This window comes from Bos taurus, chromosome 28 (genome assembly GCF_002263795.3).
Source record: "Bos taurus isolate L1 Dominette 01449 registration number 42190680 breed Hereford chromosome 28, ARS-UCD2.0, whole genome shotgun sequence".
In the NCBI taxonomy this organism is placed as follows: domain Eukaryota; kingdom Metazoa; phylum Chordata; class Mammalia; order Artiodactyla; family Bovidae; genus Bos; species Bos taurus.
In genome coordinates, this window is record NC_037355.1 from 40,986,850 (window position 1) to 41,013,259 (window position 26,410).

The following is a 26,410-nucleotide window of genomic DNA, read 5'->3' on the forward strand; positions in this document are numbered from 1 at the left end:
TTCCCACAGTGCAGAAGACCCAGGTTCAATCCCTGGGTGGGAAGATCCCCTGGAGAAAGGAATAGCAACCCACTCCAGTATTCTTGCCTGGAGAATCCCATGGACAGAGGAGCCTGGCTGGCTGCTATATCCACGGGGTTGCAAAGAGTCGGACACAACTGAACGACTAACGCTTTCACTTTCTTTGAGCTCCACTGGCCTTCTGAGACTCCTGTGGCATACAGGGGCAGACCAGCCAGGCCAGAGGGCCTGGGGAAGAAGAAACGGGAGGACACGCTAGGGAACCTAAGAGGCGGAGGCTGCTTCAGCCTCAGTGGAGAGCGGGGCTGGCGCCCCATCAGCAGCCAGAAGGGCCAGCACCGCCCTCTCCACCGAGAGCAGACAGCGCCTCCCTCTCTCACGCGCCTGCCGCCGACAGCTCTCCTCGCCACCTGGTGGCCCAGCACCTTCCCTCTCCACCTGCAGCAAGCAGCACTTCCCTCACCAGCTCTCGTCCTGGCTCACTGACACGGACAGCCAGCACCTTCCTTCGCCTCCTCAGCCAAAAGCTTTCCTCATTACCTGATACCAACCAGACACCCTCCTCCCCGTGACAGCCACCACCTCCCTGGACCGCCTGGGTGTGACAGCAAACACCTTTCCTTCCCACTGGGTAGAAACCAGCACTTGCCCTCCACACCTGTGACAGCCAACCTCTTCCCTCACCATCTTTGACAAACATCTCCTCTCACCATCTCTGTGTGGCAGCCAACACCTGCCCTCACCAAATGCTAGCACCAGAAACTTCCCCGGTCATTTTCCCCTAATCTAGTGGTTCTCAGAGTGCAGTCCCCAGACCAACAGCATCAGCAGCCCTTAGAAACTTGTCAGAATTCAATTTGTTGTAAATCTTGGGCCCCACCCAAACCCAATGAATCAGAAAATTTTGAAGTGGGGCCCTGCGATTCATGTTTTTTAGCAAGATTTTCAGTTGATCGTGATGCACATGAAATTTGAGAACCACAGTGTCTGTTTTTTAGAATCACCTTGGGAGCTTGCAGAAACCCTGATAGACAGGTTACACCCACAGAACGAGGGGGCCATGGTGTCACGGATTTCACAAGTTCCCAAATAACTGTAACATGCATCTATCTGGTGCCGTCTGCTTCTCTGGAAAGGCAAAGAAGGCCCAACAAGGCCCCAGCTGGGCCACGGGCAGAGGTACCCCCCACCTGAGACTGGCTATCACCTGCCTGATGTCCAACAGCTCCCTTATCGGCCACAAAAATGTCCAGGGGACCAGAGTTCCTGGCAGCAGACTTGGCCAGACCCATGCCTGCTACAGCACCCCAGCCAGGGATCCCTGGGCTGCAGAGACCCATTCTGGCCATACCAGCCTAGGTGCCACTCATGACCTCACTGAGGGCCACCCGTGATGACAGGGGAGCCCTCAAGGACACGGGAAGCCCAGTTGAGGACCAGCTTCTGGGATGAGCCACAGGGGAACCCACTGAGGATAAACCCTGCATGAGCCTGGCCCCAGACCCCACGCCAGGCCTACCCTGGGGAGCCAAGCTCTCTCTCTACTCTGTCAGCCCACATTCACCTGGGTGTCAGCCCACTGTGACCCCTCTCCTCCACTCCCTGAGGAATCACAATTATTTGAGAAAGACCTGGAAGCAACAAGTCAAAAGGCAACCCTGGTTGGGTTAGGGACTGTGGTAAAGGTAGATTTTTTTTTTCTTTCCTTTCTTTTTCAAAGATTCTGTCGTATAATTATACTGCCTTTGTAATTTTTTTTTTTTTTTCAGCCATGCCCTACAGCTTGCAGGATCTTAGGTCCCCAACCAGGAACTGAACCCGGGCCCAACCGTGAAAGATACCAAATCCTAACCACTGGGCAACCAGGGAATTCTCAACACTTTAAAATTAATAATTACAATAAAATGTCTCCATCCCTCAGGGCCTCAGTCACTGATCACCTCAGGAGCACCTTCCCTGGCCTTCGCACACTGGGGATGCCTGGGCTGAGCTCCCTTGCAGCCTGTGTGCTCACCTGGCTGGGCTCTGAGCACCCACGGCTCAGGAGGTCCTGCTTCTCCCGCCATCACCAGCTTTCTTGCACAGTGCCAGCCCTGGGCCTCAGAGGGATGCCTGACTGCCCCCTAAGAATGCTGGGGTAGCCTCGGCACTGTGCCTGTAAGAGTTCAGCTTGGTCCTGCCAGGCAGAGGCCCTGGATATCACAGCTGGAGAGACTGGCCATGTCCACTCACCTGTGCTAGGCTGGGTCAGCAGGTGGACAGGCAGGAGGGGTCCGAGGGCCTCACCTCAGCTGCCCACCCCAGCACGTACTTCATCTCAGCTTCTTCTATCCTCCACATCGCCTTCCCGTGGATGCACAGGGCAGTTAGTAAGCAGAGCTCCCAGACAGGAAACTAGGATTATTCAGATCACAGCTCGCCTTTGCCTTTCCTTCAAAAGCAGGCATGTAACAGGCACCATCCAGCTCTTCAGAAGATGACACAGCTCTCCTAGCCCACAGGTTTGTCAGTGTGAACTGTACCTATATGTCTTGCTTAGAATAGTCCTGGGTAGAGGGACAACTCCATGGCCTCCCATCCAACCCTCCCCACACCTGGGGGCTCTGCCAGCTCTTCTTCCCCTCCTCAGTAGTCTGAGGCCACCATGTCTGGCCAGAGCAGGGGCTCCGCTCCCACCAGGACATGGCCCAGCTAGATCCCACAGACATTTAATTTGCCAGACTACGTAAGTGCCGTCACATTCCCACGATCGTAGTAAATTCACCTTGTTGGCACGAGAGCCCATGAGTGATGCCAGAGACAGACAAGCCCCATCTCCATTCCAGGAGGGTCAGCCCCCAAACAAACATTTAATCCACAAGGTTGTTTGGAACATCAATAAGTAACTGCGTGCAGCTCCAGGCTGAAGTCAAGCGCACCGTCACAGAACTGCACGCAACCACGGCCTGAACTGGTGAGCCGCTTATTCTTCTTATACCTCCCAATCCACCCTGCTGAGTGCCCGGCGAGGCTGGCCTCTGGGGGCTCCACTCCTGGGCTTCCTTGCTTCCTGGTTTCTACTTGGCTATACATACTGGAAGGCATCATCAGGTCATCAGAGGGTTGAGCTGGGCCTGGATTCGCAGTGGCTGTGCTCCCACACCTGGGACACAGCTCCAGCGGGCAGCCCCTCTCTGACTGCTGAATCCTTCCCTCAGGGCTCAGTAACACTGACCCTACCCTGACCCTTCAGGCCCAGGCATGGTGCAGCTCCCTACTTGCTCCTCATTGCTTCACTATCCCTGTTTGGTTCCTCTTCATTCAACTCTGCTCAATGACCCCTGGGAACGTGTGGTCTGTTTCTTGCCCAACACTGACCTCACCTGGAGAATCTATACCTTTAGAATTTGATGTGGGGTTGGATTTCAGCAAAGTATTGTACAGTCCTCTGAGGTGGGCTGAGTGCCAGTACAATTAGGTGGACTCAGAGATCGAATTAACCAGACCCAAAGTAGGATGATTCACAACAACCAGAAAAGTGTCTCCAGTGGTACACCTGAGGGCTCTGTCCTAAGACCTGTCTGCTCAACATTTTTATAAGGGATTAGCAGAGGACATTGATTGCTCCCGATCTCATGGAAGAGATAATTAGTACACAGAATGAAGTGTTTGGAACCCAAATACTTGGAAGCTACATGGAACAATGGGCCATACTCACAAAACAGAGAGAGATGGAGGACGGGAGGTTTAGAAAGCCAAAAGCATAAGAAGAGGTGAAGACTCATGAGGAGCTTATGGGGGAAAGACTTGGGTGCAGCCACCTTTAGGCTGAATCTGAGTCAACAGACTAACATGGCTGTCAAAACAATGATGGGTGAATGAACAGGATGGCATGCAGGGTAAGGAGAGAACAGGCCAAGTGTCAGCTGAGAGCTCAGCTCCCTCCTGGGCTGTAAAGAGACAGGGAAGTGCTGTGGAGGAGGCTCGGGAGGGGACAGCCAGGCCAGGTGTATAGGACACAGAGACCCACCACGGAGCATGCTACTGAGGGGACCAGACAGAGCCGGGGAGAGGCAGGCCAGAGAGAAAGAAGGCAATGTGAGAGCCGGCTCCAGACCGCTAAAGGGATTATCTCCTGGAAGATAAAGGACAAGGGAGCAGTGCCAAGGACCTTCTCTCCCTGATCCAATTAAAATTGTCTGCAATCACCGAAAAAAGAACATCGGCAGCACTAGCAGTCAAGAGCAAAATCAGACCGCGGCCTCAAAACACATGCTTCCCGCCAGGAGCCAGGGTGCTGGGGCAGGTGTCCCCCTCCAGCCTCACAAGCCAGCTTTCTACCCAGAAGACTCTACTAAATCTCTCAGCAACACAGGAAGGAACAACAGAGAAAACACATGGATGAGTAAATAGGTAAAAAATAAAATCTCCAATCCAATTTTAAAAAAAGGAAAGTACAATTTCAGAGACATGGCCAACCCTAAAATAGACTCACACATGGAGCACAAGAAGATTTTAGAAAAATGGTACCAGTTGTTTTCAAAGAGAAAAAAAAAAATACATTTCATCGATTGAATAATAGAGCTCAAAACAAAAGTAATATCTCCATGATTCTAATAAACTCACAGTTGGAAACAGTGAAAAACAGAAACGGTACTGCCAAAAAATTGTACCAGTAAAACAAAAAACACATTGGAGAAATCAGTGTTGTATTAATCAGTTTAAGCTAAGATACACTGTCATAACAAACGATCCCAAAATCTCAGTGGCTTAAGCGGACAAAAGATTATCTTCCTCTCATACTACATGTGTATTGCAAGTTGACTGCAGCTCTTGTTTGTGGCATCGTGATCCAGGCCAAAGGAGCAACCCCCACTTCTCATGGCAGAGAGAATAACAGACGTGCCAGAATCATATGGCAGCTCTTCAAGCTTCTATGCAAAAGAGGCTTATGTCACACTCATTTCTACTTCATCGGCCCTGGTCACATGACCAGGAGTGACAGCATCAGATCAGATCAGATCAGATCAGTCGCTCAGTCCTGTTCAACTCTTTGCAACCCCATGAATCGCAGCACACCAGGCCTCCCTGTCCATCACCAACTCCCGGAGTTCACTCAGACTCACGCCAATCGAGTCGGTGATGCCATCCAGCCATCTCATCCTCTGTCATCCCCTTCTCCTCCTGCCCCCAATCCCTCCCAGCATCAGAGTCTTTTCCAATGAGTCAACTCTTCGCATGAGGTGGCCAAAGTATTGGAGTTTCAGCTTTAGCATCATTCCTTCCAAAGAACACCCAGGGCTGATCTCTTTCAGAATGGACTGGTTGGATCTCCTTGCAGTCCAAGGGACTCTCAAGAGTCTTCTCCAACACCACAGTTCAAAAGCATCAATTCTTCGGCGCTCAGCTTTCTTCACAGTCCAACTCTCACATCCATACATGACCACTGGAAAAACCATAGCCTTGACTAGACGGACCTTTGTTGGCAAAGTAATGTCTCTGCTTTTGAATATGCTATCTAGGTTGGTCATAACTTTTCTTCCAAGGAATAAGCGTCTTTTAATTTCATGGCTGCAGTCACTATCTGCAGGGATTTGGGAGCCAAAAAAATAGTCTGATACTGTTTCCACTGTTTCCCCATCCATTTCCCATGAAGTGATGGGACCAGATGCCATGATCTTCATTTTCTGAATGTTGAGCTTTAAGCCAACTTTTTCACTCTCCACTTTCACTCTCATCAAGAGGCTTTTTAGTTCCTCTTCACTTTCTGTCATAAGGGTAGTGTCATCTGCATATCTGAGGTTATTGATATTTCTCCCAGCAATCTTGATTCCAGCTTGTGTTTCTTCCAGCCCAGCGTTTCTCATGATGTATTCTGCATATAAGTTAAATAAGCAGGGTGACATCATCAGAGCCACCCATAAATCCTCCCACTGTGGAAACTTCTAGCAAGATATACCACACATATCCAGGACACAGAGTAAATGAGTGGGGAAGATGACAATTGGAAAATGTTGGAAGAACTCTATAGCAAGGGCCCTGGTTCCCAAAGAAGATGTAAGAGACAGATCATAGCTCCTTCACAAGGCCACCAAAAGAGTTCCCAGAACTTAACAAAGAACTGAGATTAAAAATCAAAAGGACACACCCTGTCTAAGGAAAAATTTGCACACTGAAAGGAATATGAAGTATCATGACTGAGTCATGTTTCAATTTAGAAGAAAAGGAGAGCGAGATATTCTAACGAAGGAACAGGGCCACTTGTGGTCTCAGGCAGGTGAGTGCTGACAGGGCTGGCCCAACAAGAGGCAGCTGGTTACAGCCATTCCACATCTGTGCCCTGGAAGCCTCAAGAGAACACCTGAGAATATGGACTCACTCACTTCAAGGAGCCCAGCCCCCTGCCCAGGGCAGGTAGCCCAGGATGACCTCTTTGCAAACTATCAGCTCAATCGTTCATCCCAAATATGTAAAGACAGGTGGTGCTAGTGGTCAAGAACCCACCTGCCAATTCAGGAAATGCAGGTTCCATCCCTGGGCTGGGAAGATCCCCTAGAGAAGGGCGTGGCAACTCACTCCAGCATTCTTGCCTGGAGAATCCCATGGACAGAGGAGCCTGGTGGGCTACAGTACATAAGGTCGCAAAGAGTCGGACATGACTGAAGCAACTTAGCATTCACGCAAAGACAGGACTGGCTGGTCCCATACCTCTGTGGTCGTCTTCTCTCCTCTCATAAATCTGTATCGGCCCCTGTTCACCAAGGACGGTCTGGTGCCCATCCTTCCTCATCTGTGTCTGTAAACTATTTGCATGCATAAAACAAAATGTCTCTGAATCACTAAAGAATATGAAATCCATACAAATCTATAATTATATATAAAATTATACACAAAGAATATTAACGTAAAAGAAGAACAAGGGGAAACTTGGGCACCGCCAACATGAGAGAAAAAAATCCGAAAGGTTCAAATCAGAAAAAAGGTTGCTTTTTTTCAAACATACTTAAGCATGGAGTCTAGCTGGAATTGCAGCTCTAATAGTGCACGTCTGGAGGAGGGGAAGAGAAGAGAGGAAACAAGACGGCAAAGTTAAGAAAAAGGAGAGGATGCGAGAGCCCAGTAGAGAAAACGCAAGGAGCAGAGGAGCCGGCGAGAGGCCCCGCCCTGACCTCTTTCCACCCAGGCTCCAAATGGCAATCCAGACGTCTGCTGAGACACACCCAGGAGGGGCGCCTGGTGGAGATAATTTGGGAAGCTCCCAACTACCTGGCCCATGGAGCAACTGGCTGAAATTGGACTCCTTGCCAGGATTTCTCATTGGAGGAGCCTGTGAGATTCCTGGTTTCTCCCTGTAAACTGATACACTGACATGTATTCAGCCAAAAGTCAACCACTCATAAGTTTGGTTAGTATGACTCAGTTCCCACCTGTTCCTAAGATAGGCGTGAGTCTGTTCCCTACCCCAGCCCATGGAGACTGCCCCCACCCATGGGAACCCCGTGCAACAGCCATGAGGGCAACGATCACCCTTCTTTTCCTGGGACTCGTTCTCTGCTCTGCCTTCACCAGGGAAATTCAGCAGTGCCCACATGGCTTCCTGTCACTTTAGAGCCAGCATTTCTAAGCACTGACTATGTGCCAATGCTAAGGCACTAAGCTACACGCCATTGATGTGACTTTGTGATGATCCTTAGGACAACGCTTACAGCAGCGGGTACCACCATCACCCTCATTTCAGAAATGAGAGAAGTGGGGCTCAGAGAAGTTCCATAACCTTCCCAAGTTCACAAAGCAAGTGGCAGAGCTAGACTCCAAAGCCAGTATATGCCTCTGAGGGCTTCCCTGGTGGCTCAGTTGGTAAAGAATCCACCTGCAATGCAGGAGACCTGGGTTCGATCCCTGAGTCAGGAAGGTCCCCTGGAGAAGGGAATGGCAACCCAGTCCAGTATTCTCACCTGGAGGATTCCATGGACAGAGGAGCCTGGCGGGCTACAGTCCACGAGGTCGCAAAGAGTCAGACACAACTGTGCACTAACATTTTCACTCCCACTTTTTCACATGCCTCTGAGGCTTGTACTCCCCATTAAGCTCCCCGATGCTCTCCTCCTTCGACCTTCTTCAATGGTCCCTGCAGGGCACTTCTGCCTGAACCCCAGCCAAGTGTTCAAGACTGCATGGTCTCAGTGGGAACACAGACACACACACTGAAATAAACTACATGAATGCCAACTGACACGGCAGAAGGCTCAAGGTGGGGGCCAGGGGGGCAGGAAGGAGCTAGGCCAGTACAATAAGCGAGTGAGTACAGGTAAGAGAGACACCTCCAGAACACGCAAAATCTCTGGTCAGCGTTGCTTTCCCCGAGTCTGCTTGGGACTGTGATAACCTTGATAACAGACGTGGACAGTGATGGAAGGAGCCTCCCAGGAGAGGCCCCCACTGCCAGACTCCACAATATGGGCCTGGGCTCACTGGCAGCTCTGGAGCTGACAAGACAGACAGTTCCTTCACTCCAGAGGCAGGAAATGTTTTGTGTTTTCTGATTTCACTTTAATTTGGAGCTAAACAAAGACCCAGCGTGTAGGAGATGGAATGCTGCCTAGGGAGCCTGCTCCATCCCAAACACACATTTCCAAAACTGGAGGAGAGGCCAGGGCTGGGGCTGCAGAGGGCATGGCCCCCACTCTGGGACACAGCCTGGGACCTCGGAGCCCACTTCCCAGGGAACAAAACACCCAGCCAGGTTGACAAGCCCCAGGAGAGCACTGTGCTTGGCGGCTTCCTCCCCACACCCCAGGAGGTGACGCTAGCAGTATCCCTCGTTCGTGCATGAGGGAAACTCAGACAGGTGATGTGACTTGCTACGTAACAGGACCAAGTCAAGTCCCAGTCCTCCCTGTCTGAACCTAGAGCTCTATCTGGGTAGGCCTTGCAGGACTCTAGGAGAGAGGGAGGCCATACAGACTGTGCTCGCCTGGGAAGGGGGCAGGGCTCAATGCCGGCCACAGGCTGCCCACTCCATGGTGAAGATCAGATGTGGAAAGCACTGGCAGAGAAACAGACACGGGAATGGGGGTGGTGCCTTAAGTTGTGTCCGACTCTCACGACCCCATGGGCTGCAGCCCACCAGGCTCCTCTGTCCATGGGATTCTCCAGGCAAGAGTACTGGAGTGGGGTGCCATTTCCTCCTCCAGGGGACCTTCCCGACCCCAGGTCTCCTGCATTGCAGGCAGATGATTTACCAATTGAGCTATGAGGAAAGCCCGAAAGGGCTCCATAATTGTTTTCTGAGAAGACGGAAAGCTCCATGAGGACAGAGACTTCTACTCTGCCCACCTGGGACCCGAGTGCCTGAGGACACCTGCGAGGAGATGCTCCATAACAACCAGGGGTCCATGTGCCATGGGCCTGCAACAGGCTTTAGCGGACCAAGTCCAGACCCGGACACTTTCTGAACTTTTCTTTTTCAACCTCTGGGCTGGGTGAGACAGAAGCTCTGGTGGAGCAGATGGGGATGAGAAGGGAGGAATGAAGGAGGGAAAAGGCAGAACAAGACACAGGCAGCCCACTGCCCGAAAGGCCAGATCCTGCCAGATGCAGCAGAACCCCAGGCCTCCCACCCTTGAGGGCCCAGGGCAGGGGCACATAGGTAGCACATAAGGACATATATGCATTCTGGCAACCCCTGGCATCAGGTCAGCTGCTGTTCAACTCCTAGAGGTCACAACATGGCTGCTCTGCTCATCACATTATCTCTGGAGACCAGCCCAAGGCCTGGTACATAAATATTTGTTACAGAACGTGACTGCCCAAAGGGACTACTTTGTACCAGGAGCTTCACGTTTCATCACCAGTTTTCCAGACCTTTGGAAGTACTGTTCCAGTGTCCAAAGATGGCAAGACTGAGGCTCAGAGAGAGAGCAACGTGCCCAGAGCAACACAGCTAAGCGCTGACAGTCCTGAGTCTTGGCCTCAAAAACTTTGCCCTTCCCACTGCCACCACGTGGCCTCTAGAAGGAGGAGAGAGGGGGAGAAAAGGGCTCTTCTAAAGCAGAAAGCAGTTAATCTCCCCTGAGCAGCCTCCCTGAACTCTGTTCCTACAAGCCCAGGTCAGCCAGGGCAGCAGCTCAAAAACGCTTGTCTTTACATTCACCCCAAGGCAAAGCCAAGTCTCCCCTAATTCTGGTCCCACCCAAGCAGAAGCCTGCCATGCACTGGGCAGACTGTGGCGAGTCAGAAGGGGGCTTTGTACCATCAGTCACCTGAGGAGCTTGGGTCCTTCAGCCCGGCCCCAGATCCATACCACAAGGTCAAGGCCCAGCAGCACAGCAGGCTCCTCACAGGGGACTCCGTAGGTCCCCACGCCTCACCCCTCTCCCCTGGGGATCAAGTTTGTAGAAAGAGGAGGCAGAGCCTTGACTGGACTGCACCCACGGCTCCACCCCCAAAGGTTGGCTGTGGCTGGCGCTGTCCAAGGTCCTTCACTCATACTGTGTTATCTCTCATGCAAGGGGCCTGTTATCCCCACTTCCCTGGTAACAACTGAGCTCAGAGAGGTAAAACAACTTGCCTAAAGACTGAAGGTGGCTCCGTGGTAAAGAATCCACCTGCAACGCCCGAAACGTGGGTTCGATCAGAGTCGGGAAGATCCCCTGGGTTGGGAAGATCCCCTGAAGGAGGAAATGGCAACCCACTCCAGTATTCTTGCCTGGATAATCCCATGGATAGAGGAGCCTGGCAGGCTACTTACTGTCCATGGGGTCGCAAAGAATTGGACACAACTGAGTGACTAAGCCCGCATACATGCAAAGATTGCACAGCTGGTGAGCAACACCCAAACCCAGAGACATCAAACACAAAGCCAAAACCAGCACATGCACAGCCTTTCCGTGAGCTCTAATCCTAGCCCCATTCCTCCAGACCCCTGCACTCTCCACACAACTGCAGACTGACACAGCCTTTCCGTGAGCTCTAATCCTAGCCCCATTCCTCCAGACCCCTGCACTCTCCACACAACTGCAGACTGACACAGCCTTTCCGTGAGCTCTAATCCTAGCCCCATTCCTCCAGACCCCTGCACTCTCCACACAACTGCAGACTGACACAGCCTTTCCGTGAGCTCTAATCCTAGCCCCATTCCTCCAGACCCCTGCACTCTCCACACAACTGCAGACTGGCTCCTTCCCCCAAAGCCACAGAGACCTGGCAAGAGACAGCCCAGGAGCCAGGAGCCCCCAGGGGACAGTGCCCTCACCCCAGCGGGAATCCCCCCACGAGCCCCGTTCCCAGGCCCATGGCTCCCTCCCTCCCGCAGCGAGCTGAGCGGGAGCATAGGCTGCATTTGTGGGAAACCGGGACTCAGCGCGCAGAGAGGGAGTCAATTTATTCTGGAGAAAACATCTTTGTTCTGCAAGTGAAGGGAAGCCATTTCCAACAATTTAATGCTCTGTTCGCGGGCCCGGGTGCTGGGGTTGCAGCGCGAGACTTGTTCTTCGAGGCAGAGCGGCACATAATGAGGCTTCTCACTGCCGCTCCCTGCCATCCTGCCAAAAACCAGAACGGTTATTTATCCATTAATCTGACATTACACCCCCTGCATTTTATCTGCTTAAATAAATTTGGTGGTTAGAGTGTGTGCCTGGCGGAGAAACTCCTGCATTCAATCTCCTAGGTGCCAACCTGTGCGTCGCTGCCATTACAAAACCTGCCTTTGACACCCCGGGGCCTCGACGGTCCCAGCGGAAAAATGGAAAGGGCAGCAGGCAGGATCCAGCCTCTCCCAGCTCTCCCAGACTCAGGCCCCTGTTCTCCAGAGGCTGTCTGTCTAGGGTCCCAGCGTGCAGCCACACTCCCTGAAGTCACACGCTGGTGGCCTTACACCCAGCAAAATAAGCCACCTCTTTCCACCAGCATCGATGGGCCACAGGGGAGAATGGGAAACCCCAGAACCCTGATGCCTGGACTGGAATCCCGGCCGGGCCACTCGCTAACTGTGTGACCTTGTGATGGTCACTTCACCTCTCTGTGCCTCAGCTTCCCCATCTCATTCCTAGGGTTGTTGTGAGAAGTAAATGAGTTAAAACTCGTGAAATGTTTAGACTGTGCCAAGCGCATATCAAGTGCTCAGTAAACATTGGCTTAAAGTATATATAATTTTAAAAATCTAAGGCAAGCATTTATAAGCACAGCGGTGGAAACAGGCTCAACCACTGGGCCCTAAACGTGTCCTGTAATGAGAAGGAAGGTGAGCAGAGCCCAGCATCCCCACCCCACCCATCCTACCTCCTTCACTCAGTTAAGCATAGAAACAATACTAGAACATTTCACTTGAACCAGTAGTCACACTGCTTGAAATGTTTGAAAGTTTGTTTTTTTTTTTAAGCCATGCCTTGTTTTTTAAAGAGAAGAATAACGGAAAACCAGAGAGGGCTTGGGACTTGCCCAGGGCTCTCAGCAAGCTCACAGCAGAATCTAGACCTTTGACCCCCAGGTCAAGTTTTTTAAATTGTTTTTAGTACGGGACCTCAGGATGCATTCACCTCGTCTTCAGCCTCTCTACCTAACAGCCTCTCTAGCAGGGCAGGCTGATCCACAAACGATACCAGCTGGGCACTCTCCTCTACCACCCCAGCAGCTGCAGTGCCAACCACCCTATGGGAGGTAAAACCCTGGGACCCTCAGACTTCAATTTCCTCCCACCTTGGAGACTGGCAACCCCACTGCCCATTTGTGCTTCTTCTGTCATCTCCTTTCCTCTTCTGGGTCTCTGCAGCATCTCCTTGGTCTGGAAACTTGCTGAAACTCCCTGCCTCTCCTCCCTGTATCTTGTCTGCCCCTGGGAATAACACGCCCCCACCCTCAGGGCCAGAGTCTGCACCCTGGCTCATCTGCTGGAGGCCAGCCCAGGGCTGGGTGACTCCTGAGCTTTGCTACCCGCCCCCCCGCCCCACCACCACATAGCTTCAGATGCAGGCTCCTTGGATGTATCGTTGCCCAGCTCATACCCAGTCTGAGCTCACCACACCCCTCTAGGGGCTGTCCCCTTGCAAGGCCATTCCCTGAACACCCTCCAGAGGGCTGGTTGCTCTGCCTGGAGAACGAGACTTCCACAATCTCTTCGCCCGGGAGAACCTGGCCGGATGCCCCACGCTGACTGTCGAGGTGGGTGGGGAGCGAAGCGGTGAGTCTGTAACCAGAGAGAAGAGCTGTGTCCCACGCAGGATCCGCTCTGCCCAGGCAGCTGCAAGCCCAGCCCCTGCCTCCTTCAGAGCAACAGAGAGGCAGGCATGCGGGCAGACAGACGCCCAACACAGAGACCCCCACATGCTTGCCCGCCGAGTCACTACAGCCCCTTCCTCCTCGGACCTGCAGACTCAGAAGCCCCTCCAATCTGAACTTGACTGCACCTGGTCATCCAAAAGCTCCCCAAGGGAGGATGGCTATTTCCTAACCCACAGAAAGCCCCTGAATAATGCCATCTGCCATCAAAGCCAGGCACTTGCCCAATTCCTGGCTTCCAAGGCATGTTTAAGCAAGAAAAATGTCATGGCAAGAAGAAGCCCCCTGGCCACACAATGGGGATAGGCCAGGGCTTCAGGTGGCCAGTCTGGCCTGAAGCTTCACTCTGTCCAGCCCTCAGTAGGCTTGAGCTCCTGACACTCCCAGCTTGGACAGTCTCATCTTAAAGAGCTATTCTCACTGGCTTCCTACTCTACTTTCCTCACTATTCCCTCCATTGATCCGTGTCTTGCCCTCAATCTCATGCTCACACTTGAGTGCTACTTGGAAAGTGACCTGTGTCCTAGACCACATCAGCTTCTGATCATTTCAGCAAGACCCAGGCCCACCCTCTAATAACCTGGGCCAGGCACTGTGCTGAGATTTAGGGTCTAAGACATAATTAGGTATATCCCTCCCATTCTAGAGATGAGGACACTGAGGTTTGCCCAGGACACAAATCTTCTAAGTGGCCCAGTCTGGATTTAAGGCCAGATGTGTCTGAACCCAGCGCCCCAAGCCTTATCCCCAGCCCTGCCCACGTGGCTGGCAGGCCCACAGACATGTTTTTGCCCCCTGAATGAAATCACACACCAGGTCCTACCCCTGCGTCCTTGGAGGATGGAGGAAGGAGGACTGAACCCCATGGGCCACATTTTCGGTAAGATTCTGATCAGGGGTCTGTCTTCCTTCAGTGCCACTAAGACTTACCTGTCTCTGGCAGAGAGAGAAAACCAACATTTTACAGCAATAAAAGGCTGCTCCTGGTTAGACATCAAACGAATCAATCTTCTCCGACAGTTAATTTTCATTTTGCAACTTTCCCCAGTGACAATGACAAGTAATGACCCTGTGGGTCTGCAAAGTCGTTGAGCAGCAGCCCAGGCTCCTATGCTGCTGGCTCAACCCCTCCCCTTCTGTGCCTGCCCCTCACATCCGCTTGCTCCTCAGATCCAGATGCCTCTCTATCCAGGAAAGCCTGAAGTTGCCCCCCTGGGGTAGGCAGACAGAGCTCAGGAAGAGGCACTGATGATCCCATGGCCAGTAGTCCCCACCCCATCCTCGCTGAGCCCTGCCCTTCACCACATCGTCAACCATCTTCCCTAAATAGCCATCACCACTTACTCTCCAACACACCTTTGACTCCAGGACCTGCCATCAGCCCCACAAAGCACAGCACCAATGACCCCAACAGAAAGCTCCTCCAGCACACCCCTCCTGCTCCCCCAAACCCCGTCATGGAGAATCGACACACACAGCGCTCCTGGGTGCCGTCAACAACCCCCAAACCACCATATGTGATCCCCACGTGCACTTCAGAGATTCCCAGCACTTCCACACAGCCGAGGGGCCCCTCGACTCAGCACCTACCCTCCCCTCCCTCCCACGCTGCCTGAATCTGGCCCAAGGCTTCCTCCACCCACGTGTGACTGGGTGGCAGGTTTAATACAGTGGGGACAGAAAGATCCTCTCCCAGGGAAGGGCCTTTGCCCCACTCTCCAACTCCCAAATCAGCTGATGGGGTGTCAGCTCAGCTCAGAGCCTTCCAGCCGAGCTCTCCACAGCTGGCTCTGCGGCCTGCTAAGAGAGATGGGGAAGACCCACTCGGCCCTGGACCGTGGCTCCACGGTGAGTTCCAAAGCCGACTGCAGCAGCTTTCACTGGCTCAGGAAACTCCCTCTCCCCAATACTTTCTGGGACTCACAGCCAGGACAGAGCTTAAGTCCACAGAATCCTCCCATGAGCCCTACCCCCTTTCCAGCAGGGCGATGACACCACGGAGTGGGACTCCCCGATTCCTCTACTTCCCAGAAATACTCCAAACCTGGGAGGACTCCTCTCCTCGCCCTGCAGATCTCCTGACCTCAGGAAGAAGCATAACTACCATTAGTGAGTGTCCCCATGTGCTGAGGATGGTGCCAGCCAGGCTGTCTGGCCAGCACAGTCCATGTCAGCCTCACGTCACTGCATGGATTCCAGCCCTGGGAGAGCGCTCGGCACCGCTGACAAGAAGAAGCATTTATTGAATAAATGAACGGAGAGAGGACTTTCCATCTATTCCCTTATGCAATATCTCAGCCACCCTGCAAGCTGGGTATTACTACCTCAAACGGTTTGAGGACAACCATCAACTAACAGAGCCACGTTCCAGCACAAGTTTCTGTCCCACTGCAGAGCCTCTGCTCAGCTCTGACGCACAGAGAGCCCCATTCAACGAGGGCGACGGGGGGACAGGCCACTGGTGTGCGACCCCACCCTACTCAGGACAGGGCTCCGGAGCCCCGTGCCCATCTCTTCCTGACACCAAACCACAGCTCCAGGAAGTGCAGGCAGCAGCCCCCTGCATCTCCCTGGCAACCCAGGAGCTTTTGTTCTTGAAGAATGGAGCTGATTCATCCCCCCTGGGGGAACAGCACAGGCTGCCGGCAGGGGAGCGCGTTGAGACCCACTCTGCAGCCTAGAGCAACCCAGGCTAGGCTACTGCATGTGGGGAAGGGAGCCAGGCCAGGCTTTCTGGACAGGCATTTCAGTGCCCACCACACCCTCCAGCCAGAACTCCAACCGCAGCTCAGCAACAAGACAGCAAAACCGCAGGAGTCCCACTCCTGGCCCGCCCTCCTCGCCATCTTCTTCCCCTTCCCACCAGTCCCAGGGGACCCTGGACTTCACACATACAGCTCAGTGGCTTCACCTATCCCCACGCTCTCTCTGTGCTTCACACCTCCTGTCCTTCAGAAGGCAGAGCCCCTGTCCTTGACCCTTGCTCTGGATTTCTTATCTTTGAACCAAGGGTTCAGAGGTTGCCCCTCACGTGCAGTTCTCCCTAGGCAGAACACATCACCGCTCCCGTGTACCCCACAGCCCTGTGTACACCTCGTCTGTATCACACACAGTTCCTCTCACTCAGAAGCATCCCTCTCTTGACAGGATTGACTATCCTGCCGCTAGACGATGAGTTCCTAGAGGCAGGGAGCAGGACCCTTCTCCCCTGAGCATCCCCAGCTCAGGAGAGCATCACAGGGACTCTGTAAGTCACCCCTGATGAGACAGCACAGAGCACCCACTGCAGACTGTTGCTGTCATCAATGCCCAAGCACTCCTCCGTGCCACTGAGCCAGGCCTGGCAGGTGACCTGCTCGGGCCAATGAAATGCAAGCAGTCGTGATATGTGTTCACTCCGGGCAGAAGTTTCAGAGCTGGTCCTTGATTCTCTACCCATATCGCCAACGGTGGCTCAGTGCACTGCTGCCCAAGCTGGTTCCTGGAGTGAGGAAGATGACGATGGGCTAGCAGCAGCCTTGGGCCAGCCCCTGATGCACATGTGACCTGAGCAAGAAATAAGCCAAGATCTGCAAGCTGCTTGTCACCGTCGCATTGTGGCAAAGCAAGGGGAGAAGGAACAATGCTCCCCATACCTGCCCAGGAAAGTGCAGACGTCAGGACTTGGCTGGACACCACTAACAGGGCGTGGTTTTCGATGTCAGCCTACTCTGACTGTGTTTCACACAACTAAATCCAAACAAGGAAGAGAAACTGGGGCATGTTAGAAAGACCGAGGTCTCAAGGCAGATAGACTTGCGTTCAAATCCAAGTGAAGACATATCTGTGACCTTGGACAAGAGCCTTCACCTCTGTGAACCTCAGCTTCCTGATCATAAAACAGATGCCACCATACCTGCCCAACAAGGGCATTCTTAAACCATCTAGAGCACAAACACTGCATGCAAAGTGCCTCGTGCTCTGGGAGTCCTTCAGCGCTCATGGCTGCCAGTTCCTCTGATTAACTTTATCAAAGACGTCTGGGGAGTAGGGAGCAGGGTGACCCAGACTGAACACTAAGTCCTGGCATGGGGAGGCAGGGGCACCAGCACCCGCCTTAGGACAGGCTATACCCGAGATACCACCACCTGTCGTCCACAAGGCACACAGAGGCCCAGGCTGCGGGTGAGCTGGGTGCTCTGAAGCCACCATGCCAGCGCTCCAAGTTATGCTTCCCACGCTCCCCCCTACACACGCAGACAGATGGGAGCATCTGAGAAGTCCCATTTCTGGCTCCTCTGGGGCAGCTGAATCCTGGCCTCCACTGATCCCTTGTCGCTTAAGAGCCCTCTCGTCCCCGTCCTCACTTAGTCCATCCTCTCTTCCTCCCTGAGCACAGGACGTGGCCCCTTCCTCAGGCCCCACCTAGGACTGCTTTCTCTGTCCTTCAGTCTCAGTGCCCAAGCAGAAGACACTTTTGAGGCAGGTTGGCAGCAACTTCTTGGAGACGGGGGCACCTCCTATTTGCTTTCTGCTGTTCCTCTAAGCCCTCAGACTTGTCTTATTTAGGGACATAACAGGTGTGTGTACTTAGTCACTCAGCCATGTCCAACTCTTTGTGATCCCATGGACTATAGCCCGCCAGGCCCCTCTGTCCACGGGGATTCTCCAGGCAAGAATACTGGGGTCGATTGCCATGCCCTCCTCCAGGGGATCTTCCCAACCCAGAGATAGAACCCAGATCTCCTGCATTGCAGGTGGATTCTTTACCATCTGAGCCATGAGGGAAGCCCTGACATAACAGGGGGTTACTCCTCATGAACAAGGGGTCCCATTAGAGCCTGAAACTGCACCTCTCATAATATAGTCCATAAGCCAAAGCCTCCACAGCTCCTTTCTGGGGAAAGTCTGACACGCCTGGGTACTTGGGACTCATGAGGAAATGCCCATCAGAGTCACGCTGTGCAAAGATACAAAGCAAGGCTCATTCTGCACAAAGACATGGGAACCACTTTTGCTGATCGCCTCCTAGGTGCTAGGCACCATGCTGGGTATGCTACATGTGCACCTCATGAAAACCCTCCAAGATGCCTGCCATTATCTTATTTTACTGTGCATGCAGAAGCTAATGCTCCCTAAGGGGAGAGGACCCTAGGGGCTCACATACGAATCTTCTGATCCCAAGTCTCAGGCTCCTTCCTAGAACCTCTTCACAGAATTAACCATCCTCTTCCCTTAAGGGCTGAACAAACCTTCCCTGATTTGTAACCCTTCCTGGAATAGCATTTAAAATTGCTTTCAATAAAAAATGTTTTAAATGAACCTAATCCTTCATAGTTTGGAAACATGAAACACCTGCTTTGTCTCAGCAACTGTGTCTCCTGATTAAAACAACTATAAACCACCTCCTCCACCCCTTCAGATCCTGGGCTTCTAAAAGGCAGGGGCTATAAATTATTCCACCCAATACACTCTGGAGTGTGGCAAAGAGTATTGATCAAGAACAAGTAAAATAATTAAATCATCCCTTCCCACCTCATTCCAACAATTGTCTCCTCTCCATCATCCCTCACATCTTTATCCATTCTGTTCCCTCAATCACTAAATAAAACCAAATTATCAACATTAAAAATAACAGGACTTCCCTAGTGGTCCAGTGGTAAGGAATCCACCTGCCAAGGCCAGGGGTCACGGATTCAATCCCTGGTCTGGGAAGATTCCTCATGCCAAAGAGCAGTTAAGCCCGTAAGCTGCAATTAGTGAGCCTGTGCTCTGGAGCCCCACAAGCCTCAACTACCGAGCCCTTGTGCTGCTGCTGCTGCTAAGTCGCTTCAGTCATGTCCGACTCTGTGCAAGCCCATAGACAGCAGCCCACCAGGCTCCGCCATCCCTGGGATTCCCCAGGCAAGAACACTGCATTAGGTTGCCATTTCCTTCTCCAATGCATGAAAGTGAAAAGTGAAAGTGAAGTCGCTCAGTCGTGTCCGACTCTTCGTGACCCCATGGACTGCAGCCCACCAGGCTCCTACGTCCATGGGATTTTCCAGGCAAGAGTACTGGGGTGGGGTGCCATTGCCTTCTCCGAGCCCTTGTGCAGCAACTACTGCGACCTGTGCACTCCAGAGCCCGAGCTCCGCAACAAGAGAAGCCCCCACAACGAGAAGACCGCACACCGCAACTGGAGAGCAGCCCCTGCTCACTGCAACTAGAGAAAGAGTGCATGAAGCAGTGCAGACCCAGGGCAGCCATAAGTAAACAAACAAAATCTTCTTTTAAAAAAACAGTAACATTTGGGCTTCTGTTTCTGACCAAGATGGAGTAACAGGGACCAGATTTACCCTGACTCCTGTAACAAAGGGAGGGGGGTAAATATATTTTAAATGGTTTATAAGACACTGGACATGAGACAACAAAGGACAGATCCTGAGACCCTGAGAAAGGAAAGCAAGGCGCCTCTACAGTTGCCTCATTATCCTGTCCTAAGAGAGTTTCTAGGGTGACACAGGGGTTGGGCAGACATGAAGGGGACACAGATGACACGCAGGTGTCCTGAGTTAAGGATTTAAAGCTGAAAGTTCAAGAAGACAAAGACAGCCAGAATTCACAGACCAGAAAAGAGAGAGAAGTATACAGACAGAGAAATCAGAATTTTCAGAAGGTCCCACTTAAGTCTTTAGCAGAGTAAACCTTTTCCAACACCAGGAAAAGAACCTCAAAAAGATTTGAGGGACTAGTGCCTGACATTTACACAGGGCTACAAACAGTGCCTGTTTCCAACCAGACTGGAAAACCTCATGATTTACAGGACAGTGGGAGGTTACACACACAGATTCTGCCTCAGCAGCAGTAGCTGTGGTCCTGCCTGACAAATGGAAAATCAAGACTCAAAAGGATCAAACTGTTTCCAAGTAACTTAACTATACCCCAGAGTAAAGTTCAAGGATACTTCTAAAAATATAAAATACCCATCACAATGCACGTAATCACACAAAATTCAGGAGGCATGTTTAAGAAGCAGAAAAATGCAAACCATATGAAGAGAAAATCAACCAATCAAAACCAAACCAGAACTGGCACAGATGTCCGAATTAGCAGACAAGAATATTAAAACAGTCATTATTACTAAATGCCATGTGTTAAAAAGCTAAGGAGAGACATGAAAGAATTAAATAAGATGCAAATTAGACTTCTAGAGGGAAAAACTCCAATTTATGAGATTAAAAAATAAATTAATGTTGGATTAGATATAGTAGAAAAAAAGATTAGTGAACTTAAAGACATAGCAAAAGAAAGTATCCAAAAGGAAATAGAGGGTACCATCCTACACTGCTCAGAATGGCCATTGCTGCTGCTGCGAAGTCACTTCAGTCGTGTCCGACTCTGTGCGACCCCATAGACGGCAGCCTACCAGGCTCCACCGTCCCTGGGATTCTCCAGGCAAGAACACTGGAGTGGGTTGCCATTAAAAAGTCTACAAATAATAAATTCTAGAGAGGGTGTGGAGAAAAAGGGACCCTCCTACACTGTTGGTGGGAATGTAAATGTAAGCCACTATGGAGAACAGTATGAAGTTTCCTCAAAAAAAATAAAAATAAAGTTACCATGTGATTCAGTGATTCCACTCCCAGGTAAATATCTGGAGAAACCTATAATTCAAAAAACACATGCACTCCAAAGTTCATAGCAGCATTATTTACAATGGCCAAACCACGGAGACAACCTAAGCATTCACCGACAGAGGAATGGATAGAGAAGGTGTGGTGCATATGCAACGGAACATCACAGTCATTTAAAAAATGAGATAATGCCGCCTGTAGAAACACGATTGGACCTAGAGACTGCCAAACTGAGTGAAGTAAGTCAGACAGAGAGAGACAAATATCACAATATCAATTACACGTGGAATCTTAAAAAACGATACAGATGAACTTATCTGCAAAGCAGAAAGTTACCGTTCCCACCAGGCTGGTCTCTCCCAAAGGCTGTGAGGGAAGGGACTGTTTCAGGCCTCCCTCCTTAGCTGGCATACGGCTGTCTTCTCCTTGTGTCTCTTCATATAGTCCTCTTTATGTATGTCTAGCTCTGTGTTCCAATTTGTTTTTTATCAAAATAGCAGTCATACTGGATTAAGGCCCACCATAATGATCTCATCTTAACTAATTACATATGCAGTGATCCTACTTCCAAATAAGGTAACATTCTGAGATACTAGGGCTTCCCTGGTGGCTCAGAGGTTAACGCGTCTGCCTCCAATGTGGGAGACCCAGGTTCGATCCCTGGGTTGGGAAGATCCCCTGGAGAAGGAAATGGTAACCCACTCCAGTATCCTTGCCTGGAGAATCCCATGGACGGAGAAGCCTGGTGGGCTACAGTCCATGGGGTCGCAAAGAGTCGGACACGACTGAGCAACTTCACCTTCACCTGAAATACTGTGGGCGAAGCCTTTAATATGAATTTTGAGGGGGTTATAATTCAATCCCTGACACTCAGTAAGGTTAACGGCCAGTTTCTCATCAGAAAGGAAGGAGGTAAGAAGGCTATGGGGGAAAAAAGCTTACAACCAAAAATTCTATATCCAGGCAAAACTTGCCTTCAAAAGTGAGAGACAGATTATGTCAAATGAAGTCAACTCGTCACAAAAGGACAAACACTATACGATTCTACTCACATGCGGTGTGCGGGATAGTTCCATTCATAGAAGCAGGAAGTATAACGGTGCTGACCAGCGGTGTGCGGAAGAGTTACATTCATAGAAGCAGGAGGTATAACGGTGGTGACCAGCGGAAGGGGAGTAGGGGAACAAGGAGTTCTTGTTCAACAGTTACAGAGACTTCAGTTTGGGAAGATAAAAAAAAGTTCTGCAGATGGAGGGCGTTGATTGCACAACAGTGTGAACATACTTAATGTCACTGAAATGCACATTTAACTATGGTGAAATGACAAATTCAATGTTTATATATATATATATACACAATAAAAAATGAAAGTGAAATTAAGACATTTCCAGATAAACAAAAGATAAGGGAGACTGTTACCACAAGACCTTCCCTATAAGAAACGCTAAACGGACTCCTTCAGGCTGAAACGAAAGGATGCAGCGATTCAAAACTGTGTGAAGACATCATGATCCCCAGTAAAGGCAGCTACAGAAGCTATTGCTACTGTATCGCTGGTCTGTAAGTCCATTTTTTATTTCCTACATGATTTAAAAGACAAATGCTTTTTTCAAATTGTAAATCTCTGTTAATGGACACACGGTGTACAAAGACATGACTTGTGATAATGATATAAAGGGGATGCAACTGCTTTCGGAGCCTCGTTGTGCTCTTTGGTTGCTATTGAACTTAAGTTAGAATCAATTCAAACTACATAAATTTAGGAGATTAAATGTAATCCTCATGGTAACGACAAAGGAAATATCTCAGAAATATATACAAGAGAAAATGAAAGAGTAATCTGATCTCACTACCCACAAAAAATCAAATATACACCCCCAAAAAGCAGTAATAAAGAAAGGAAGAGGAAAGCTATTAGACATACAGGAAACAAACAGCAAAATAGCAGAATAAGGCAACCCTTATCAATCATTACTTTACATATAAATGAGTTGCATTCTCCAATCAAAGGTAGAGACTAGAAGAATGGATTTTTAAAAACATAATTCAACTATATGCTGTCTATTAAAAACATTTTAAGTCCAAAGACATAAGTAGGTTGGAAGTGAAAGATTGGAAGAAGGTATTTCTTGCACATGATAACCAAAGGAAAACCTGGATGACTATCCTAATATCCAGAAAAAATAACTTTAAGCCAAAACTGTTATGAGAGACAAAGAAGGATATTAAATATTCATAAAAGAGTGAATTCAATGACCTCAGATTCTATTTAAGAATTTGTTTTAAAAAGAGCAGACTTGCAGTTTCCTGTTCTGCATATAAGGAGCTTAGAACTCATAACTCCGTCAAAAAGTAAAAAAGCATAACAAACTGAAAATCACCAACTCCTCTTGGATCCATACAAGAGGAGTACATGGGAAAATCACTAACAGGTGAATACAGGCAGCTGCAGTTTACTGGAGCAGAGACTCACCTACGGAAACCAGTGGTGGGCAGGAAAACTGAAACTGTAGTTGACGAATTACTGGAGGCTCACTGTGGACAACTCAGAGTTAAAACTCCAGGGGGATCCAGTAATAGAAGGGATCTGTGAGATTTGCTTCCAGGAGCTCAACCAGATTCCCATAGCAAATATCAGAGCAAAATACACTGGGGGTCCTGGAATCCCAGCTCAGACTCTGAGGAAAGGGCAGAGTCTCAGTGAGGGGCCTGCAGGTAGGTGGCAGAATGGAGCTGGTGGGCACTGTGGTTCAGCAGAAGGAAGGGGACTGTGGTCACTCGGGTCTGGCTCTGCCCCAAGCTGTAGGCTGGCTTGGGACAGCCCTGTCATCCTCAGGCCCCAGTGTCCTGACACACAAGAGGGACACAGCAGAGGGGTGGCCGGAGGGTGCGGTGCGGCCACGCCCATGCCTGCAGCCAGCCCCACATGGGCTCTGTCCACCCCAACACTCCGTCTGTCAACAGTTTTCCCTCCGTGGTGAGGCCGCATCAGGACAGATGAGAAGGGGGCTCTCCTGGCGGTCAGAGACCTTCACCTCTGCCCCTCTCAGGCCAGGTGAGGGCCCAGGGCACTCCTGCAAGCACCACTCCCAGCACCGGCATCGTCAGACTCAGTGGCCTGGTGAGGCTCTGCACCCCCAGAGCCAGGGCACTGGCGCCATCAGGACGCCTCGTGGGCCAGACGCCATCTCTCAGTCGGTCTCAGGCAGCCGGCGAGGGAGTTCCTGGGAGGCGCCTTCAGGACCGCCCTGTACGTGATGCTCTCAGAGAAACCCCGTGGTGACACGCTCGCCTAAACCAAATGTGACATTCTTAATGACCCGCAAAAGAGATGCAGCCAGGGAGACGTCAGACACAGAAAGAAAGGGAGCCGCTTCTAATAAACAAGCTGCTTAAATATCCAGGTCCTGAGTCCCTGCCAAACAGATCAGCAAAACAGGAAGCCTGTCCACACAATCAGGTCAGGCCTGGGGGCCATGCAGGGCAAGGAGGAGACAGAGGGCAGCACGGGGTGGGAGAGTAAGGCAGGCATGCTCACAGACCCTCAGAGAGGCCCAGCGCTGTGCCCCAGCACTTGGCTTCAGTGAGAATAATCCCAAGCCGCCTAACACAGGTACAGCACTCGGCCTGCCAGCACGGCTCCGAGACAGCCACGTGGAGCTACTGGTATAAGCGTACGTCTAGATTAGCATATACATTGTTGTTGCTACTGTTGTTAGTCACTAAGTCGTGTCCAACTCTTTTGAGACCCTATGGACTGTAGGCCACCAGGCTCCTCCTCCCTCCATGGGATTTCCCAGGCAAGAATACGGGAGTGGGTTGCCATTTCCTTCTCCAGGGGATCTTCCCGACCGACCCAGGGATTGAACTAGCGGCTCCAATGGCAGGCAGATTTTTACTGCTGAGCCACCAGGGAAGCCAATACATACGTTATATATTAATACATACAAACGCAGCTCTAGGTCCAGATTAGTCACATAGGCAGATATAGACACAAATAGAGGCAGAGATATATAGATTAAGACTCTATCTTAATCTTCACCACAATCCAGGGAATAGATACTTAACCTTCCCACTTTACAGATGAGGAAACAAGAGTAGCAGACAGCCTGGACCACCACTGGGAAGTGACCGTGGGAACTTGGCCCTTCATCATGGACCTAGGAAATATGCCTTGGGGAGCAGCCTGTGTACCCCCATCTCTGCACAGTCAAAGGACAGAGATGGAGGCAATCACCAAGATGCTATCACCGAGGGGGAAATGTCTGGTTTTTATGGTTCCCTTTCCTGCCTTTCCACTGGTTTAGAGAAACTAGCACGGGCTCCACAAGGCCCCAGCTCCCTCCCACGAGTGAGGCCACAGGAAGCAGAGCGGGAATTTGCAGCAAGACTGCCCTCCACAAAGGGCAGGGAGGGAATGCTTCTCAGCAGCTCGGTATATGGTTAAGATCCTGGAATCGGATCAGATGCAGGATGAAATCACTGCCCTGCCAGGCACCAGATACGTGACCAAGAGAGAGTCACCTGACTTATAACCTCTTTTCCTCATCTGTGAAGTAGAGATGACAGCGATACCCACACCACGTGGTGGAGTTAATAAAGCTCTCTGCTCGGGGCCTGGCATCGCATAAAAGCTCCATCAGAGTTACCTACTCTTGGTGTCCCTGAGACGCCATCAGCGCCCACGCGGGGAAGCAGAGGGGAAACTAGGGCCCTCAGGACCCTGCCCCCCTCCCCTCCCAGCAAGAAGCCCACTGGTTTGGGCCACCACTGTCTGGGGACATTCAAGGTCCCAGAGCCTGGGTCAGACACAAACAGCCACATGTGTTTGCTGAGTCAAACCATGTTTCATGGTTACATCATGGTCCCTCCTCTCGGGACAGCCCAGGCTGGTGGGGGAGGCAGACACAGGATGCGTGAAACACACTCCTGCTGAGCAGTGAGGGATTAGGGAGCGGGAGAGGGGGACCACTCTGTTTGGCAACTGGAAGGCTGCAAGGAGCAGGGCTCTCAAGGAGGAGTGGGTGAGATGCAAAAAGATGCATGAGACAGGCTTGGAGGCATGGATGTAGCCTGGGGCACAAGAGGACCAGTGGGAAGGAGCTCCAGTGAGGGAGGAGAGGAACCAAGGCTAGACAGAACACATATACCACACAAGAAGCTCAGATTTAAAGGTCACCAAAGTCTCCACCATATTCCTGAAGGAATGGGTTAGGCGTTCACAAAGTCACCCTTCGCTGAAAATTATGTGCCCACTTCAAAGCAGGAGATAACGAAGGAAAAGGCCAAAGCACTGTGTGAGGGCCTCAACTAACTTATCAATTAAAAGCAGCTGCTGCTACTGGTTTATCAAGTGCCTTTTGCAACAGAGAAAAAAATGCACATGAATGACTATACTTGTGTTTGGCCCAGCCCCCTGATTCAATGGTCTGTCTGGACTGTGTCAGGACCCAAAAGAGTGGAAGGGCGGCTCATCCTGAGGATGTGATGCTCAGGCAGACCTCTGCCCATCAACCGGGCCATCAGAGAGACCTCAG

General features: G+C 51.1%; 1 protein-coding gene and 1 non-coding gene across 6 annotated transcripts in view; both read right to left on the reverse strand.

Moving 5' to 3' along the window:
• GRID1 (glutamate ionotropic receptor delta type subunit 1) overlaps positions 1 to 26,410 on the reverse strand; it is a 685,448-nt gene that overhangs the window by 582,520 nt on the left and 76,518 nt on the right. The window lies entirely within an intron of this gene.
• On the reverse strand, positions 13,224 to 13,318 carry MIR346 (microRNA mir-346). Its single transcript, NR_031210.1, has one exon. It is a non-coding gene; the product is annotated as a microRNA mir-346 (primary transcript).